Here is a 12,598-nt window from a genome sequence, read left to right on the forward strand (position 1 = left end):
TTTCACAATTTTTGCTTTAAAAAATGAGCAAAACGATATTTTTCCTTCAGTCACTAATCAGTTGGAGGTAATCAGTTATTATTAATGTGTGAGCTGCTTGCTAACACATTAATAAGAACTCACAGCAACATTACAGTGTTTCACAAACAAAAAAATTACTCCAACTGTGGCCTGTTGACTTTGTTTTTTAAGCACTTAATGGATGGTTAAAACGGCTCCTTCACACGTTGTCAAATCTCTGTGAGTTTGCCTTAAAGGTCTGATGCTGAACTTTGTCACTTTCCTTCTGAACATTCAGAAAGTTGCTATAATCAATAAGTAAACTATGCAGACACAAATCGAGCTGCTTGAACGCTTGGCTACCTGGTAAAGTTAAGCTTCATCTCTCAGGTGGAAAACGCAGTTTTGTCGAAACATGCTGCGTGAATGGAGGGAAAACAAGTTTATTTTCTGTCTTTCAGCCGACTTTTTTCACTGCTTTGATTTTTTGTGAAAGTTTTTATGGCTTTTTTTGTTAAAATGACAAAATAAAGGAAAGAAAGAGACGCTTGGACAAGTTTCTGTTGTCTGATTGAAGCTTTATTTGAGTCTTTACGTTTCAGTTTCACATGTGCTTTTACAGCAGCTTCTCCAATTCTACTTAAACTTGATTTAACCACAGAAAAGCAGATGTTCCAGCTGCTGACAGGAATTTGAATTCCAGTTTGCAAAAATTGAAACTTAAATGTTACAGTGTGAACTTCCAGAAATTCACTGAAAACAAAAGAACTTAATTACAAATGGAAATAACTTAATGTTACTGTTTCTTTTAAATCTTGTTGTTTGACTTTTAATGATCATATTTATCAGTCAGGTTTTGTTTTCTGGTTTTAATTAGAATTTAATTTACAGTAGTTACAATGTTACAATTCCAAAAGCTTAGAATAATGGAACAAAATAATCATATATAATAATAAATCTCATATATATATATATATATATAATATATATATATATATATATATATATATATATATATATTATATATATATATATATATAATATATAACACACACATACATACATACATACATACATATATATAATATTATATAAATATAAAAAAATGAAAAAACTTAATTTCTTTTTTTAAAATTCTGTTTTACTATTTTTGTCTGATTTTAATATTTTTTAGTTGACTTTTTAAAATTATTTTTCAGTGTTTAAATTTATCTTTTTGGTGCTTTTTAAATTTTTAAATTTTAAATTTTTATATCTTTCTTTTAGTGTTTTCTCCCTTAAACTATTCTCCCTGATTTTTAGGGTCCGAGCACCGAATGGTGCGAAGACCCTATTGGAATGCAAGGAATTATTTATTATTATTATTATTATTATTATTATTATTATTATTATTATTATTATTATTATTATTATTATTATTATTATTATTATTATTATTATTATTATTATTACTTTTCCGGACTTTTGAATTGCCTTTTTTGGCGGCCTTATCATACCCCCAAAACGCATCAAACTTGGCATGCTCATCAGGCCTCGCGAAAAATTTGATATTTTATGGGAGTTGCGCATGTGTGTGGCAAAATGGCTCCATAGCGCCCCCTGGAAAATTGAAAATTTGGTCATTAGGCCAACTTGCACGATGTTTCATGTACAGCTACAAAATTTTGTATGCATATTCAGCACATCAGGAAACCCAAAAAAGTCAATCATGACCACGCCCTAACACCAACAGGAAGTCGGCCATCTTGAATTAGCTGTAAATTTTTCAAAATTAATAACTCATCGGGGATAAGTCCGAGAGACGTCAGAATTTGGCCAATATATGCAAACACGCGACCTGATGAAAAATTATCAAAATGTTCATTTCATTTCAAAGGGCGTGGCCATGGCGACTCCCAAAAAAATGGATCCTTCGCCATGAAACAGGAAGTGGTGTCTAACTCAGCTGTACATGCTCCAATCTGCCTGAAATTTGACATGTGTGATCAAATGGTCCAGCCCTGACAATATCCATGTGTGTTATATACATTCACAGTCATAGCGCCACCTTGTGGTAGCAGGAAATTGACATTTTCACACTTTGATGTACTATTCTTAGCACGTTGATCAGATTCACCTCAAATGTGGTAACATAAGCCTGAACACATTGATGATGATTCCCAAAGAAAATGGTGACTCGTCGTCAAGGGGCGTGTCTGTGGCATCGCGGCGAATTTCGATTTCTCGCCATAAAAATTGAATTATTAATATCTCAGCTGGAAATGATCCAATCCGGACCAAACTTGATGTGATGGACACCAGTCCGGTTCTGAACACATCCACATTCATAAATTTAGAAATACTCATAGCGCCACCTATTGGCAACAGGAAGAAATTGTCATTACATTTGCACGTGCCATTGCCTGATACTTTGTCATATGATTCTGAAAATTGGTCAGGTGAGTGACCACACATTGACGATGGCACAGTGTGAAGATTTTGACGATTCATAAAACGCTGTTGCCGTGGCATAGGGTAACACCGAGAGAGCTGAAATTCGGCCAGGAGTGTAGTCCATGCATGGGTGATCAAAAGTTATCAAAATGCTCACCTTAAGTCTGAGGGCGTGGCCATGGCGGCCTCGTGAATTTTGATGCTTCGCCATGTAACATCAACTGCTGTGTAACTGCCCTAAACATGCTCCAATCTGCCTCAAACTTTACAGGTGTGATCAGAGTCCATCCTGATCACATCCATAGGCCGACATAAACTCTCGTGTCGCAGCGCCACCTGGTGGTTGGAAGGAAATGCTCTACTATAACTAGCCTGGACATGGTCCGATCTGCCTGAAATTTTACGTGTGATCAGAGTGCTGACCCTGATCACATCCATAGGCCAATATACACTCTTCGGTCGCAGCGCCACCTGGTGGATGGACAGGAAAAGCTCTAGAAGTAGCCTGAATATGCTCCAATCTGCCTGAAATTTTGCACGTGGTGATCAGAGTCCAGCCCTCATCGCATCCATAGGCCGACATGCACTCTCCGGTCGCAGCGCCACCTGGTGGATGTGCGTGGATTACGCCGACCAGCAAGGATGCGAGGACCCGTCCAACGCTGCTTGCAGCTTAGTTTACTTTTTGATCGCAACAACTTGTCAAGATATGGAAATGATTTTATTTGATATTCATTTCCACGTGTAGTAATCCTGACACCACAGGCATACAAACTAAACAGGAAACTATTAAGGAAGAAGTTTCGGTTATCTCCCTGCCTTGTAAATGGAGAAAATTTATTTTAAAAATGCAATAAAAGTTTTCTTGGTGCATGAACTGAGGCTGCTGACTGACCTTATATTGCACAATGTTCAATGTCTTTAATATTTCACAGTAAGGATTCATCTGTCGATCTATCTATACCTGAAACCTGATCCTTGTATATGTCTTCTATCATGTTTGTTGTTTTTTTTCTTTTAAGATAAAGTCATCTGTATATAATGCTATGGGCAATTTTTGCACCGTTTTTTTCTTATTTATTCTTGCACTGCCTTTTATACTCTTATACTTTTCTCCTTTCCTAAGAAGAAGTTTCGGTTATTTCCCAAGTTATGTTTGAAATGTAACATACTTCTTCAGCTCAGGGCATCAGTGATCATATTGGTTTAGTGGTTGGAAGTCAATTAAAACATTAGCGTCAGTCAAAATTGAATGCGTCAGTGGATGGAAGTGGTGGTTGCCTTGTCTGCTCTTCACTTCACTGCAGCTCCTATGGCTCCATCTGCTGGACGGACAGAAGTGCAGCAGCTGAGGCAGCTGCTTTGACCTCACGCTGAGCTGTCAGACCCACAGATTAGGGTTTATTTCAGATATATATAATAGAAAATAGTAATTAAAAAAATAAGCTGATGTTGTATTTTTCAGCATTGAGTTTTACCAGGGTTAAGAGCAACCAGTCAAAGGTTATTACTGAGGATTTTAACAAAAACATTCAGGCAAACAGTTAACATCATGGGTGTCCTGACATGTTTGTTTTTTTATCCGGGTCGATACAGATTTTTTTTGTAATCAAGGAGATCAATAACCAAGATTTGGAATCACTACACACATTTGCAGAAAAAATAAAGTTTTTGAACAGCACATAAAGTTAAGTTAAAATTAAAATAATCACGAGGTTGCAGCCTTTGCTTATTTATGTTTTTACATGCTGAAGTTGTCCTTCAGTGTTTCACTGATCAGATTGTGCTGTGGGCAGGAACAATATCAGAGGGAGCAGCTGCAGCAGACCCAAAAGTAGTTTCACATTCATTTAATCGATCAGATTTCAGGGGCTTTTTTTTTTTTTTTTTTTTTTAAAGAATGGGACCAATAATTGAAAACATGCTAAATATCAGATGGGATCATTGTGTCACAGGACATCTGCAGACACAGGTCAAAAGATTACAAGGAGTTTATTTAACGAATGAAACTAAAACCAACACAGAAAGGATAACTAAACCAAGGTGAAAACAAAAAGGGGAAACCAGACTAATTGTAGGAGAAAGGTTCTGGTTTCAAAGTCTGTGGTCTGGCAGAGAGCGGAAGAATGAAGAACCGGGCCTTCGTGGATTAAGGTGATTGAGAACAGGTGAATCAACCCCCACATCTCTGAGAGAGATGGATGGATGGATGGATGGATGGATAGATGGATGGATGGATGGATGGATGGATGGATGGATGGATGGATGGATGTGGATGGATAGATAGGTAGGGAGGTAGATGGACCATAGATAGATGGATGGATAGGTAGATCCTGCAGTGGGGAAATTTTCAGTGTGGCAGTAGCAGATAGGAAAAAAAGTTAAAAAAAAAAAAAAAAGCAGCACTCAGTGCACAGATATAAATAGATGCTTTCTCCTTAGAGAAGAAATAGAAATGCTTGTAAAAAAAAACCCCTGTGAAATTGCACATATTGACTTATTTACATTTTATTGCAGTTACTTCATGGGTGATCTGAACTACTGGGAGCAGGCTTGATTGAACACAGTCTGACTGCTGCAGGAAGGAAGGACCTCCTTCAAACATCGTGGGTGAAGCAGTCTGTCCCTGAAGGAGCTGCCGGTGATGGTCCTGTTTCCTGCAGGGGGTGGGAGATGTCCTCCATGATAGACAACAGCTTTGTCATCATCCTCCTGTCTACCACCAGCCCAGGACAGAGCTTGCTTTCTTAACCAGTTTCTTTAGTCTCTTCCTGTCTGCAGCCGTGATGCTGCTGCTCCAGCAGACCAGTCCATACAGGATGGCTGATACCACCACACAACCATAAAAGGTCCTCAGAATTGCTCCCTGCACCCCGAAGGACCTCAGTTTCCTGAGCAGGTGAAGTCTGTTCTGACCTTTCTTACACCGTGCGTTGGTGTTCTATCTCTAGACATGTTTGAATGTCTTTATCAATAAATGCTCAAACATATGTTGAGTGTCAGCTCAGCTCTTTGTTCCATACATGTAAATGTTCCTATGTGATTGGTGTCTTGCAGTCAGAGTGTAAAGAATTGAAGCTGTCAGAGGCTTTCTGTGGTGAAGAGGCTGCAGGACATCAGCTGCTCCAACAGGTGAAGCCTTTGTTCTTTGGCTCCAACCAGAAGCAGCAATAAATCAGCATGAGCTGCAGCTTATCCACCTCATAGAGTGTATAATAAAGAAAGCAAGAGGTTTTAGTTGATAGCTGTCGCTAGCACTGTGTTGTTCAGGTTGTGAGGAGAAGTAAAAAGCTTACAGCACCTGGTATTCCCAGGTAGTCTCCCATCCAAATACTAACCAGGCCCAACCCTGCTTAGCTTTGCAGATCAGATGAGATTGGGTGTATTCAGTGTCAGAAACAAACTCACATGATTTAGATCTCCACTCACACCTTTTATTTGTCGTTTGGTTGCGCCAGTACTAATTGATAGCATCATTTAAGCAAAGTTAGAGCAACATCTTGTAGGACAGGTGGTGTAGAGGTAAGTTTTTTGCCTCCCCGGTACCTTAGTACCTTTATTATCTTCACTTCCTTAATACTTTTGTGTACCATCATTTACGAAAACTAACAGCTACACCCAGTAGGAAGGATAGTGCAGTGGTAAGTTATCTGCCTCTCATCCAGGAGGTCCTTGGTTGGAATCCAGCTCAAGGCTCTTTTTACACTTTGGCTGCATGACAACCTCTTGCAACCATCATTACAACAAACTCCACCAGGGACCTTGTGTGACAGATAGCTCACACAGAGGGTGTGTGTCTGTCATGTGGATGGTCACGGTTCGAATCCCTGCTGGGAACCTTGTGGAAAGGTTGTGGTCTGTGGGGTGGAGTGTGACTGGAGTGGATTGGATCCTGGCAAAAAGGAAAACCAGGAGATTTACCCATAAGCAAGGCACGAAGGCACGAAGGCACGAAGGCACGAAGGCACGAAGGCACGAAGGCACGAAGGCACGAAGGCACGAAGGCACGAAGGCACGAAGGCACGAAGGCACGAAGGCACGAAGGCACGAAGGCACGAAGGCACGAAGGCACGAAGGCACGAAGGCACGAAGGCACGAAGGCACGAAGGCACGAAGGCACGAAGGCACGAAGGCACGAAGGCACGAAGGCACGAAGGCACGAAGGCACGAAGGCACGAAGGCACGAAGGCACGAAGGCACGAAGGCACGAAGGCACGAAGGCACGAAGGCACGAAGGCACGAAGGCACGAAGGCACGAAGGCACGAAGGCACGAAGGCACGAAGGCACGAAGGCACGAAGGCACGAAGGCACGAAGGCACGAAGGCACGAAGGCACGAAGGCACGAAGGCACGAAGGCACGAAGGCACGAAGGCACGAAGGCACGAAGGCACGAAGGCACGAAGGCACGAAGGCACGAAGGCACGAAGGCACGAAGGCACGAAGGCACGAAGGCACGAAAAGATTTTTGGCAAATTTTGCCCTTTTCTTCTATTCGTCAAGGCGGTGACATCAACACTGAAAGAAAAAAAAACAATCCACAAAATCAAAAAAAGAAGATAATCTACCTACAACTTTTAAAGAACATGCTAAAAAACACAATACTAAAAAGTCACACTCTTCTCCTCATCACTCATTTTTACATTTTAACACAATTTCAAAGCCACACATCACATTCTTCATGTCAAATCACTTCTCTTCACTACAAATGGGAGAGAACAGCAAACAAATAAAATACAACTTATGGCTTAAATATCTTCAAAATCTCTTTGCTATTCCTCTACATTCAAATTCCTCAACACCACTCAACAATCACCTGCAGGATCTCTTACTTCTTTCTTAGCTCTGACAAAACATCTTCAAGACTCTGAGAAGACAACTCATTTTCAACACATTTGCTGCTTCGTCTAAGTGTCCACACACATCTCCAGTCATCCACAGGCCTCACCACTGATCAGCTGCACAAACTTACATGTTAAACTTCTCCAAAGATAAAATACAGGCCCTTCTGTCTGATCACAACTTTTACTGGTGGCTCATATTTCAAGTTCATTTCCTTGCAAAGTCTTTATTTTGGATTAAAGTGGGATCTGTGACCAGGCAGATCACTTGTTTATTCTTAGCATTTGGATTTCACTGACATTCCTGTCATGTAGAAAAATAGAAATATCTTTGCATTGATTCAGCTAAACTAACTGCAGACACTGAGAGGCTTAAAGTTCAACAAATGCTGTTTTTATTTACTTCACTGGTGACATCAGTAGATGCTTGCAGTGAAACCACCACTGCAAATATTTATGCATTTAAGTATTACAACTGAAAACTCCCTACAAACGTCCACTTCTAACACCACAAACATTGTCCAGAGGAAATGATATTAGCTGAACATAAAAACATGTAAAACAGCTCTGATGCTTTCATCCTGAGCTCCACTCAAACATTTCACTGTGCAGCAGCTCAGCAGTTTGTTTAAGAAAAGCATTTAGGTTCAATCTGTGAAGCCCAAAACCCACCAGCTTTGAAAAATGACACCATTTACCAGAGTCACAAACTGTAAAAACAGAAGGAATTGTTGGATTTTCTATGTGAATGTGTCGCCTCTCTAGTTAACTCACCCGGTTACGTCTCCATCCTGACGCTGCTCTGCTGGACCGGAGCTTCTGGACCAGCCGGGTGGACCTTCCTTCACAGATCTTCCCGGTGGGAGTGATTCTGAGTCGGCCTTGGTTGACTGCAAACTCCTTAAAATGGACACATGAGAGGAAATCGTGGACAAATCGATACAACAGCTTGTTCGGTTTGTCCTGTTCTTAAATGGTTAGAAAACTGCTGAGAGCTCTCAGTTCAATTCAATTTTCAATTCAATTTTATTTATATAGCGCCAATTACAGTCAAATTGTCTCGAGACGCTTTACAGAACCCATATGCCTGACCCCCAGAGCAAGCCAAAAGGCGACAGTGGCAAGGAAAACACCCTTTTAACAGGGAAAAAAACCTCGAGCAGAACCCGGCTCTAATGTGGGGGGAACCATCTGCCTGCTGGCCGGGCGGGTTGAGAGGGACAGAAGAGGTAGAAAGGTAGAGATAGAGGGGTAGAGGTAGAGATAGAGGGGTAGAGATAGAGAGGTGGGGGGTGGGACACAAGGACCATAAAACACAGCCACACATCTGAAGCATCCAGCATCCAGCTCTGGGACCAGGGACACTCGGAGAAAGGACACAGAAAGAAACAGAGTGAATGTAATGCAATAATGGTATATGTAGTAAATACATAGGTAGTTAGAGAAGGGCTCAGTGCATCAAGAGAGGTTCCCCAGCAGTCTAGGCCTATAGCAGCATAACTAGGGGCAGAACTAAGGGACGTCAAGAGGGGAAGTCAGTTGTGCAAATGAAAACACAAGCATACCCCGTCAGGGTCCCCCAGTCAGCCCTAACTATAAGCTTTGTCGAAAAGGAAGGTTTTAAGCCTGGTCTTAAAAATAGAGAGGGTGTCCGCCTCCCGAACCCAAACTGGGAGCTGGTTCCACAGGAGAGGCGCCTGATAACTGAAGGCTCTGCCTCCCATTCTACTTTTAGAGATTCTAGGAACAACAAGTAAGCCTGCAGTCTGAGAGCGAAGAGTTCTGCTAGGATAATATGGTACTATCAGGTCTTTAAGATATGATGGAGATTGGTTGTTAAGAGCTTTATATGTCAGAAGAAGGATTTTGAATTCTATTCTAGATTTAACAGGAAGCCAATGAAGAGAATCCAATATAGGAGAAATATGATCTCTCTTGCTAACTCCCGTCAGTACTCTGGCTGCAGCATTTTGGATCAGCTGTAGATGTTTCAGAGAGCTATTGGGACAACCTGATAATAAGGAATTACAGTAGTCAAGCCTAGAAGTAACAAATGCATGGACTAGTTTTTCTGCATCACTCTGAGACAGGATGTTCCTGATTTTCACAATATTTCTCAGGTGGAAAAAGGAAGTCCTACAGATTTGTTTTATGTGCGAGTTAAAGGACATGTCCTGGTCAAAGATAACACCGAGGTTCCTCACAGTAGTACTGGAGGCCAATGTAATGCCATCCAGAGTAACTATATGCTTTGAAAGCAATTCTCTAAGATGTTTGGGGCCAAATACAATGACTTCAGTCTTGTCTGAATTTAGTAGTAAGAAATTATAGGTCATCCAGGTCTTTATGTCCTTAAGACAATCTTGCAGTCTAGCTAGCTGATTAGTTTCATTTGGCTTCATAGATAAATACAATTGAGTGTCGTCAGCATAACAATGGAAATTAATACAGTGCTTCCTAATAATGTTGCCTAAGGGAAGCATGTATAATGTGAACAGTATTGGTCCTAAGACAGAACCCTGAGGAACTCCATGATTAACCCTAGTATGCTCAGAAGAGTCATTGTTGACATGCACAAACTGGAACCTGTCTGATAAGTAGGATTTAAACCAGTCCAGTGCTGTCCCTTTAATGCCAATAGAATGTTCTAGTCGCTGTAATAAAAGTTTGTGGTCGATTGTATCGAATGCTGCACTAAGGTCCAATAAAATAAGTATAGAGACCAATCCATTATCTGACGCTATGAGAAGGTCATTAGTAACTTTCACCAGAGCTGTTTCTGTGCTATGATGCACTCTGAAGCCTGACTGAAACTCTTCAAACAAGCTATTCCTTTGTAAATGTTCACATAATTGATTTGCAACTGTTCTTTCCAGAATTTTGGAGAGAAATGGGAGGTTGGAAACTGGTCTATAGTTGGCTAAAACATCTGGATCTAGAGTGGGCTTTTTAAGTAAAGGTTTGATTACAGCAACCTTAAAAGCCTGTGGTACATAACCTGTTACTAGAGAGAGATTAATCAGATCTAACATTGAGGAATCAGCTCTGACAGAGTGTTGCTCTGACTCCATGTGTGACTGAGGCTGGAGTGAACAGAGCTGCTGCTGCTCAGATGCAGCTTCTTATTAGCACAACAACAGACGCTGCGTTCACTACGTCTGTGGGTGTGGAGCTGATAAAGAGGATCTTCACCACTGACCTGAGCTGCTGCCACATGGTGAGACGTCCAACAGAGTCACTGAGCAGCTGATGATGAAGAAGATGAAGGCTTCAGGAGGAGGTGGAGGAGGAGAAGCTGCAGGGCCACATGAGACACTGAAGAGACAAACCAGAAATGATTCACACACTAGACATGAAGAAAAGAAAACATCAGAGAGTGTAAAATACAAGAATGAGTCCTGAACATCACAGGCGTAACCCGTAGAGCTACATGACCACACATGTTCTGGTCTTGAAAACGTGTATTAATCCAATAGAAAGTCTAGGGGTAGGGTTAGGGTTGGAGAGGAAGGTCCTTACAGTTGTAATGAAAAAAATAGGGTAATTAATATTACACATAAATATTTTTAATGTTAATACTAAGCAGCCGAATATTCTGAGAAATTAATCCGTGGTTTTTCCTTCAGCCGTTGTAGATCTAGATAACCTAAAGGTACAGTGCAACCACAACGGCTGAAGGAAAAACCCCAACTTTATTCTAAGAATTTTTTGGCTAGTGTGACTTAATATTAAATTATGAAAAAATGTATAATTTTATATCCATGTTTTTGGTACATTGCTACTGTCAGGACCTTCCTCTGTAACCCGAACCCTACCCCTAGACTTTCTATTGGATTGATACACCTTTGCTGACAGCCAACATGTGTGATCATATAGCTCTGCGGGTTAAGCCACTGACGCATGTAGTTGGTCCTCAATGCTGAGGCCCTGGTTCAATTCCCGCTCGCAACCCTGTGCTATATTAGTTGTTCTCATTCTTATTTCTACCCCATTGTCTGGCTGTCTCTCACTACGCCTATCCATCAATTAACTGCAAAAGACTACAACACTTATTTACAAATTTCCTGTTTATTTATTAAATACAATTCTTTAATTTCTTACATCTTTTTCCCCCCATACTTTATAAAAGTTTAATTGTCTTAACTTTTTCCCATTTATTTAATTGCTTCTTTTTTATGTATTTTCTTTCTTTAATCTTCTTCTTCTTTCTAGAATTTAATACCAACCTTCAATTTTGGGTCATTTTTAGACATTTTGAAAAGCTATCAACTCAAACAGGGTAACACCGACAGATATGAAATTCAGCCAGGATGTACTCCAGGCATGGGCGATCAAAAGTTATCAAAATGCTCCACAAAAGTCTGAGGGCGTGGCCATGGCAGGCTCCCAAACTTTGATGCTTCAACATGACACATCAACTGCTGTGTAACTGCCCTAAACATACTCTAATCTGCCTCAAACTTTACATGTATGATCAGAGTCCAGTCCTGATGACATTCACATGCTGAAATACAGCCACAGTCATAACGCCACCTGGTGGATAGAAGGAAAAGCTCTATAACTAGCCTGGACATGGTCCGATCTGCCTGAAATGTTATGTGTCATCAGAGTGCGGACGTGATCACATCCATAGGCCAATATACACTCTCGGTCGCAGCGCCACCTGGTGGACGTGCGTGGATTCGACGACGAGCATGGATGCGAGGACCCGTCCAACGCTGCTTGCAGCTTTAATTTTAATGAGTAGCCCTAATGAAAACACTGTGTACATCGGTTATTGATACAAGTGATCACTGATAACACACAGCTACATGTACTGTTGTTATTTTGAACTGAGCTCTAATAACATTTCATAATTAGATTACAAATTAAAATCCTTAACTGATGCATGACTCACAATATCACATACGAATTAAGGCAAGATGCATCACAAATTCCTGTCTTTATATGAGATTAATTCACATCTCATACATCATCAGTTGAAGATTTTGATTCACAATCAATTCTTATGTGAGGAAATTAGCTGATTTTGTAGTAAGAAAAAGCTTCATTTCAGAACCATGTATTTGCTCAGTCTCTCTGAAACAAGAGTAACATTTGTGAAGCTATTTTCAAAAAATCTAAACTGTCATCCGATGCAAATGTTTACATATTAAACATAATCGCAAATCCAGCTAACTTGATCACATATCACTTAATGTAATGATGACCTATATTGTGAACTAATCACATAATGTCATAGTAACTTGATCATTTGTTATTGGTAAGCAGCAGGAATTTATGATACATCCTGCATTAATTAGGGTATATATATATATATATATAT

The sequence above is a fragment of the Amphiprion ocellaris genome, chromosome 5, assembly GCF_022539595.1.
Source record: "Amphiprion ocellaris isolate individual 3 ecotype Okinawa chromosome 5, ASM2253959v1, whole genome shotgun sequence".
NCBI lineage: Eukaryota > Metazoa > Chordata > Actinopteri > Pomacentridae > Amphiprion > Amphiprion ocellaris.